At 44.6% G+C, this 9,477-nt stretch overlaps 1 long non-coding RNA gene across 1 annotated transcript; it reads right to left on the reverse strand.

The window, feature by feature from the left end:
- Positions 1-2,883: 2,883 nt before the first annotated feature.
- Positions 2,884-6,156, reverse strand: LOC123151966 (uncharacterized). Its single transcript, XR_006475962.1, has 3 exons — positions 5,857-6,156; positions 3,242-3,313; positions 2,884-3,146 (listed from the first exon to the last, which is right to left on the reverse strand). It is a non-coding gene; the product is annotated as an uncharacterized lncRNA (long non-coding RNA).
- Positions 6,157-9,477: the final 3,321 nt, after the last annotated feature.

Genomic DNA, 9,477 nt, shown 5'->3' on the forward strand with positions numbered 1-9,477 from the left:
GAAGGATGAGCCAATCTGACTAGAGAAATATTCCTCAATGTGGGCCCAGAGATGTTTAGCAACTATACATTCAAAAAATAGGTGAGAACAAGACTCTTGTTCCAAGCAATAAACACAATCAAGGGGTTTGATGATGTGTCTCTTCCTAAGGTTATCCCTAGTCATCAATTTGTTTTTGGAGAGAAGCCAGAGAAATACATGAATTTTAGGGGGAACTCTCAATTTCCAGACAGCAGGGATAAACACGGGTTGAACCCCTCTAAAGTTGATAACATGATAGAGGGAGCTGGAGGAATACTTCCCCTTATTGTCCAGCTGCCAAATCAGGGCATCCGGCTCGGCAGTAAACGTAATGCTTTTGTTAAAGAGAGTTTTAGGCATTGACCGTCCCAAACTTCATTGACACTTTTGTTAAGCTCATTGCGGACAGAGTAAATAGGCCAAAATTGGACTGCTAGGGGGATGTGCCAAACCAACTATCTTCCCAGAACCTGGTTCTCCTCCTATCCCCTATGTTCCATCTGTAGCCAAATTTCACAGCATGCATAATAGATTTTAATCCTTTCCAGAATCTAGAGGTCTTAGGGTTGGAGGAAGGGACAAAAATATTAGGTTTATTTCCTAGGTATTTATGGGCAATAAGAAGCATCCAGGGTTTCAGGTCTTCCTCATAGAATCTTTTAATCCAAGACCCTAGAAGACAGATGTTAATTTCTTGGAGGTTAGGTATGCCTAGGCCTCCAAAATCTTTTTTCATAGAGACTAGGGCCCAATTAGCAAGGTGTAGCTTCCTATTTCCCTCAAAATTATTCCACAAGCAATGAGACATCTGAGAATTGATGAGGTTCACTGCCCATTTAGGGAACTTGAAGAAGGAGAGGAGATACACTGGAATGCTAGCCAAACAAGCTTGTATGAGAATCAATCTACCCCTGTGAGAGATAAGTTTGCCCCTCCACCCAGCAATCCTTTTAATGATTTTATCCAGAAGGGGTTGGATATCCTCTCTCCTCAGTTTATCATAGTGGAGAGGGATACCTAGATACTTAATGGGGAAGTTACGTTTATTACAGACTAGAATAGAGAGGAAGTCAGCTAACTCCTGATCATCCATGTTGATAGGGATGAGTTCACTTTTAGAGTAGTTGATTCTCATGCCTGAGACTTGTTCAAACCAGGTTAGAACAGTTTTCAGATTGCTAGCATGTGTGGAGTCATTGTCTAAGAAAAGGATGGTATCATCTGCATATTGAAGGCACATGATGCCACCAGGGCAGACCTCAGGACAGAGCCCTGCAATCAGACTATGATCAGCAGTTTTGCTCAGCATTTTAGTAAGAACGTCCACTACTAAATTAAACAAAAGCGGGGAAATGGGGCCACCTTGCCTAAGGCCTTTACCAGCAAGGAAAAAATCACTTTAACGGTTATTTAACTTGACCCCAACAGACCCCTCATGAGTAAGTTGCTGGATCCAACTCTCCTCTATGAAAGGTTTGGAAAAGATCTAAGAGATCATTTTTCACCAAGTCCCAAAAATGTTGGTAAAACAAGAAGGGAATCACATCAAGACCATGATCCCCATCAGGATAAGAGCTAAAAATGGCTTCCTTCACCTCTGTCTCTGAAGAAGGGGCTTCTAGCAGCTCAGTTCGGTAGGAGAGACTTTTTCAGAAGCAGAGAAAAAATTGTTTTGTAGAGAGAACCCAGAAGGGTTTTCTTTCTTAAACAGGTCTTTGTAGAAGTCACTAGCCACTTTCATCATCTCATCTACCTCAGTAACAGGGCCATTAGGGCCATCATGGGAGTGAATGAGGGTTTTCCTCCTCCTCTGGTTAGCTACTGCATGGAAGTAAGCAGTATTTCTATCACTTCCAACATATCTAGCAGAACTGTGGGTTTTCCTTCTGACAGGGCAATTCTCAACTTTATGGGTAACCATTTTGCAGATAAAACAACTCTTGGGCTTGACACATTTATCCAAATGATGCCCTGGTTCCCCACAGTTGTAGCAGATCACCTCAGAGTATGCCATAAGGCCCGAAGCAGGGGCAGGAGCAGCTTTCTGGATGTCCTATCTCTTCTTCTGATGATTCTTGCCTTGAGATTTCCCACTGATCTGAGAGTCAGAACCACTAGCAGATTGATCTTGGGCAATTACAGGAGCCTGCCCAGATTGTGCCCCCATTTGGGGCGGAGGTGGGCCGTACCACTGCCCAACCGGCGCTCCCCCCCCCATTGTGATAGGGGAAATTCATCGGAGTTCCTGGTTCCTGCTCATCCTCCAGCCAGATGTTGTCTCTCAGGAAGCAGAAATAACCACCAGACAGCTCAATTGAAGCAGATTGCAAGCCTAATTTCAATCTTCTGCAGGTTTGGGGGAGAGGTAAGGTAGGGGATCCACCTGCTCCGGCTCCGGTGGCGTGCTGGTGCACTACAGGAAAAACTGTGTGTAGAGACGTTCATTTTCATAGCTAGAGACGCGTTATTTCGTCTCCAGGCAAAACTAGAGTCGATTTAGTAAAGCGTCTCCCCATGGACCGTCTCAAAACAGGTAGACACGCTTTGTTAGCGTGTCTACATTGTATGAGACGCTATATTTGGACGTTCGAAATCGTCTCTACAAGAATAGAGACGTTCTATCACATGCTTGTATCGCGCCTCTACTCATGTGGGCCCATTGCTTATAGAAGCTATGTTGAGACGTCATATTCGTCTCTTTATGTGAATAAGCTTCTTTGTGGCTATGGAGTATTTTAATTTAATCGCTGTTTGATTACTAATATTACCTTGTATTCCTCATTTCAAATTCAGTTACTTTATTATGATAGGGATGTATGTGTAGATTGATCAATCATCAATATATAAAGGCATCAATCGACATCAGCAATTGCATTTGCAAGCAATCCATTCTCAGAATTAGCATCCTTTGTAACAAGTATATGAACAAATACATACACTAAAAGTGTATGGAGACATGGAGTTCACAGCTGCATCAGATCCAACATTCATATGAAATATGTAAATAATTAAAAGATACTACAAACTAGAACTAAGCTTTCCATACATTATACATAATATGTGTTCATTTAAAGACTAATTCTTGTGTGGTTGCTCCTTGCTCCTGCAATGCATTCCAATTCTACCTGGAAAAAATAACAAAGAGAAGTTTAGAACATAAGCTTTTGGATTAGTGCAAGATGAAATGTTCTATGATGAAACCGTGAGAGATGTTCCTTACAAATGTCTTGATGTTTTCTTGGAGCACAAATGTCTTAGGTTGTGTTGGAGTGGTCAGCTTTGTCTTTTTGACCTAAAATGTTTCAAAGTAGTATCAGATTGGCAGGCAAACAACAATTGGCATAACCATGCAAGCGTATGTGATTCAACTGACTGAAACTATATCTTGTTTGGATATATTTCGAAATGTACATACCTTGGCTTGTTCTGATCTTACTCATGCGTAATTAAGATGCATAAACACTTCCTCAAATGGTACAATTATGAAACATACTTAGTATCTATGTAGCTAAAGTAAAAATAAATCATGAAAACAATATGTACAGCTCATTAGTGGTGAAACAAGAAGTACGCCTTGTCTGCTGCACAAAGTCATGTGAAGCCATGTATAAATAATAAAGTGTAGACCACATAGACATGTCATTTTGCTTCGTAAGTAGTAGGGCAAGCCAAGAGACGCTGGTTTGCGAAAGCTAAAACTATACATAGTTAATCAAAGATGAGCAACTTTGATAAAATGACAACACTTTTCCTCGTACATTTATCGTATGACCCACCTTTCATTTTTTTTGATAAAATGGCACACGTTTCATTGATAGCTAGACAAAATGGCACAAGCAATTTTTTCCCTCTATTTCTACGTATGGGCCCGCACATCAGATTATTTGGGACAGTTTTGCCCTTTAGCTTGTTTACTCTAGTTCCATTGAACCTATCGATCGATACAAGAAACAGGAACGAGACAGGAGGATAGGAAGAATAGCGCCGCCATCCTTCCTATCGACACGCTGTGTGTTCTCCATTGCCATCTCTCCATGCTTAGCCCATTCTCTTGCCATCGCCTCGCTGCAACTGTTCCCCTGTGTGTCCAACAAACAGTGGACTCTCTTTCAGACCCTGCAGTTTGGTTCCTGCTATCAAGTCCTCCTATCCTCGCAACTCCACATCCCTACCCCATGTTGTGAAGTGTGCCATATCGTGTGCATGTTGATTACATCCCTACATGCTGCCAAAGTGTGCTACCTAAACATCTAAATCAACAAGCATCCATATCCTGTTGTTGTCAGAAGCTACAACTAAGCTAGCAACTCGTATGAATATTTAGAGCCAATTACTTTCTTCAGGCAGCAACTACGTCCATTACAGAGATAGCATCAAGCAAGTACAGAAGCTACAGCTAGAGTAGCTTTAGCGACATGAGCGATCAACGGACGCTCTAGCAGCTTGAGCGACCAATGCAAGCAAGCAAACTACAAAAGTGACGCCCAGCACGATGCACGGTAGCTTCGACATCAGGGCATGACAAAGGGTCACACGGCAGCATGAAGAAGATGTCGAGGCACACTTTGAAAGAATGGTGCGGCAACAGTAAGGAGCGGTGCTTGCCTTCCGCCGCTTGGCGAGGGAGCATCGATCTTACCACGACACATCCACGCCTCCTCCACATGAACGGGCGGGCGGGCAGAGCACGGCAAGGCGACGACAGGAGAAGAGCGGCGCCTGGGAGGAAGGATGGCGAGGTGGCAGCCCTGTTGTTCCTCTCCTTCTGTCTCACGGCTAATTTTGGTATGGGAGGGCAAAATCGTCCCAAATAATCTAACGTGCAGGCTTTGATCTAGAAATAGAGGAAAAAGATCACTTTGTGCCATTTTGGCCAACTATCAATCTAAAGTATGCCATTTTATCAAAGAAAATGAAAGGTGTGTCATAGGACCAAAGTATGAGGAAAGAAGTGTAATTTTATCAAATTGCTCTTAAAAGATAGATATAGGAATCATGTTGTGATAGCAGATTAAAGTAGATCTCTCTTACAACAAGTAAATGCAATCTGCTTAATGGCAAGTCATTCTAGCATACTGGCATAATGGGATTCGAGGTAGCACCTGCTAGTAAACCAGATTAATGTACTCGCTCCTTTTCCGCTAAAAGGACGAACTACCAAATTCATAAATTACAGAGTGGATAAAGAGCAGAAAATGTGTACACAAGTTGCAAGACGCACCACCAATGTGGTTGCTCCATCAGATCTGAATCTGATACATGAGTTCCCTGATTGATGTTGGTTTGTCTTAACGGTGAGATTTGGTGACAACTAATCTGGATATACACCCGCAAAAAGAAAAACTAATCTGGATATAAGAAGCGTGAGATGCGTACTTGAAAGATGTAAAGATATAATGTTGTGATAGCAGATTAAAGTAGATCTCTCTTACAACAAGTAAATGCAATCTGCTTAATGGCAAGTCATTCTAGCATACTGGCATAATGGGATTCGAGGTAGCACCTGCTAGTAAACCAGATTAATGTACTCGCTCCTTTTCCGCTAAAAGGACGAACTACCAAATTCATAAATTACAGAGTGGATAAAGAGCAGAAAATGTGTACACAAGTTGCAAGACGCACCACCAATGTGGTTGCTCCATCAGATCTGAATCTGATACATGAGTTCCCTGATTGATGTTGGTTTGTCTTAACGGTGAGATTTGGTGACAACTAATCTGGATATACACCCGCAAAAAGAAAAACTAATCTGGATATAAGAAGCGTGAGATGCGTACTTGAAAGATGTAAAGATATAATGGTAAAATGTAGAGCAGATGGGATTCGAGGGAGCACCTGCTTGATAGAGCAGATGGGATTTGAGGGTGCGCTGGCTTGATGTGGCAGAATTTTGCAGGAGGATGACGCCGGCATGGACCTGGCTTGCGGACGTTGAGGACGACGCCAGGAGAGGTGCGGCCAGGGGACGGGGAGGACAAGGGAAGCCGACCGGCCCTGACTGGTGAGGTCGTCGACCGAGGAGACCAGACGTAGCCGGCAGAGGGCACCGCTCGGGGCGAGGCTTGGAGCCGCCGCAGATTGGATATGGTGGGTTGTAGAAACTGGGAGCGGAAAAGATGGGGTGCGTGGGAGACGACCCCAGTTTTAGTTAGTGAAAAAAATCCAAAATAAACGCGGGAACCATCCATAAAAAAAGCGGTAAACCAAAACTAATTTGGCAGCGCCAAAATTATATACCAAAGATAAAGCCACATATGAAACGTCTCAAAATTCGTCCTTAACTTATTTAAAATATATATTTATTTTATAAATACCTAATTCTTATAATAACTGTGTAGCGCCTTTCAATCGTCTTAAGAAGCGTCTTTATTTTGCTAGTGTCCATGGATGTAGAGGCGAATTAAAAAGCGCCCCAGAAAAAGCGACCTTACGCGACAGTTTTGTTGCAGTTGGGCAGGAGTACAGTCAAGCATTCCCATCTCGCAGCACGGCGTGGATCTCCTGAATTCACTTCTCCTTTGCCCATTGAACGAACGCAATCGGCGGCTCACTAGGATGGGGCATCCCGTGCTTCTCCGAGAAATCTCCTTCGAAGTAGATCCGCAGGGCTAGATTCAGCAGCTCCCAATCCACATGATCCTTGCACATCCGAGCATACCTGCGCGAGTGAGAGAACGGATTCGGTCCCTCCTCGGCTTCCTCCCTCGCAGCTTCCTCCTCTGCTTCCCTCCATTCGCGCCTGCACTAGGTCCAGGAGAGAGCGTCGTCGCGGATCCGCATCGCCCGCTCCCTCCATCTCCTCCCTCGAGTCTCCCGCAGCACCGCCGGCGCGACGGAGTCGAGCGGCTGGAGCATCCGCGGGAAGGCTTTGTAGACATGTGGGAGATGCATCTTGTACATCTGCCTGTCTTCCAGCCATTCCCCCGTGGAAATGGCCGGCGACTACATGGGGCGCGCGAGCAGACTTGCTGAGGGGGGCAGGCGTGCCCGGAGTCAGGAGGCGGGGGGTGGCGCGAGATCTATTTGCCAATTACTCCCTCCTTTTCGGTTTATAGGGCTCAATTCAAAAATCTCACCAACCAAGGTAGATGATGAATGGTGGAATATTTTTTGTAGTTTGCAAAAGCACCTAATTAATGCACTTGTTTTCCTCAAAAAATTATGTTTATCAATGCATAAATAGCAATGCATGCATGCATAAGGTACATGCATTGGTCAATTTTCTCTTAATACTTGCATGCAATGATTTAATGCACCTTGGAATCTGAACATGTGATGGAAAACAACCAAATTGAGCCTTATAAAATTGAAAAACTAAAATTTTGAGATAAGCCCTATAAACCGAAAAGGAGGGAGTATGTGAACTAAACAGTCAACATATAAAATAATTTAAATATATATAATATAGTTAGAAGGGAAACATAAGTTGGACCTGGCGTTCCTATTCTTATATAGAAAAATAGAACATACCTCTGCATTTTCTTCAAAAAATACATAATTTGGGTTGCCAAAAATAAAACCTCGGATGGGAGGTCCATAGGCCGGTCGATACATGACGGCCCTAAGAAAATGCAAATAGGCCTATGGACCTCCCATCCGAGGTCATGGGCTGCGCATGTTAAAAATGAAAGCCTAGACGGGGCAGCCCAAAACCACGTCCAACACTTGCCAAACTTCGTCCCTCGTTTTCTGTGTGTTTCGCACGCTCGATATTGTGTGGGCATTTTGACTGCGCATCATATGAAGATGTGCTATGCATGAATGTTGATCAGCATGATGTTAACTGGCTGGTAGTTCTATTTTTTACCATGAATAAAACTTCCAACATGATGTTAACCCTGTTTGAAAAGGCCGTGTTAATATAAATGATCTGCCTCTGAAAGTTGCAGTTTCTTATCTGAAACTGAACTTGCAGTTTCTAATCTGAAACTGAAACTTGCAGTTTCTTCTCTGAGAATCACATTGTCTGCACTTTTATACTCCTATGAAACTACATTTTTTAAGTGCTAAAAAAGTAAAAATAGATCTCTAGAATTCATAAAATACTTCATATGCTCAATACTGCAAATCTGAAATTCAAAAGACATTCATATCTGAAAGTACTCTCAAAATACACAACACAAAACACAAAACACAATTCACAACCTGCAAATACTGACAACCCTAAGCTCCTCCTGACAATTCACAACCTGCCCGACTATTGGGCTGGGGGGTGGTGGCAGCCCCCTCCTATTCCTCAGCGGCAGACAGCCGCCCTGTGAGACGATGTGAATGGCGAGGGAGACGATGGCAGGGAAGCGTCGTCGGGCCAACTGCTTTTCTCCTCTTGCAGTTGGGTTCGGTCGACGAAGACTCCGCCGGCTCGCTCTGGCAGGACACCCTCACAAACGGCACCCTGTAGATGCTCGATCCTTCAATCTCTGGTGGATGCTCCATCTGGGATCGATACTCCCACCACCGCTCCCTCACGATCGGATTCGGTGAATCTGTTTGCTCCATGGCCCAGAGGAGCAGCTCTATATACTCCGGCGCGACTCCCTCCGGGAGTATCGCCGCCTTTTCGCTCTGTTGCAGATATTTGGCCAAGGATGTTGCCGTCGCCGCTAGTTGGTCCTTGTTGTCAAACCAAGACTGTATCTCCAACATCCTAGCTAGCTTCACAGGGTCACCGTCTATGATCCTCACGTATCGGTTGTACTCCTCCATCGATCTACTTCTCCACAGCACCTTCACTCGCCAGCGGTGGTTTTTGAATGGAAGAGGAGAGGAGCAGCGCTGGTTTTGGATTAGAATGGGAGAGGAGCGACGCTGGTTTTGGACTGGAACAGGAGAGGAGGGGCGGTGGTTTTGAAATGGAAAAGGAGAGGAGCGGCGCTGCATTTAGATTGGGAGACTAGTTAATGTGGGGTCGCTTTCTTAATTGAAGGGTAAATTGATTTTTATTTTGATCCAGTCAGAGTGCGCCGACCCTCTCGTCCAATCCTAAATCGCCGCCGCACACTCCTCTCCCTCTTCTCCATTGCAAAACCATCTCTTTTCCTCTCCATCATCTCCATTCCAAAACCACCGTCTCGCCTCTCCCTCTTCTCTATTGCAAGACCACCGTGTCTCCTCCGTTTTCTAGACGCTTTGCTCCATGGCGCGGGCGAAATCCATGGATACAAAATTAGTATATTGTATAGTATTTAAAAGTCGAGGGCGGGGCTTTTCCTGCGCGGTAGGCGGCGGGGAAGTTCCGCCTAGTCGGTTCGACAGAGATGCGAGAAGACAAGGGAGTAGGCTGCTACAAACGTAGGGCTGTGTGATTTGACAGCGAGTTACTGCTAGACAGGTGGGGCCCCGTGATTTGACTTGCCATTATCATTTTAACTGCGGCGCTACGACCGGCGTGAGTCTCCCAGATTCCTAACCACCTCCATACAGGTGCCTCTCCCAATGCTCCACCATGTAGTAGAG

Source organism: Triticum aestivum, chromosome 7A (assembly GCF_018294505.1).
Source record: "Triticum aestivum cultivar Chinese Spring chromosome 7A, IWGSC CS RefSeq v2.1, whole genome shotgun sequence".
NCBI lineage: Eukaryota > Viridiplantae > Streptophyta > Magnoliopsida > Poales > Poaceae > Triticum > Triticum aestivum.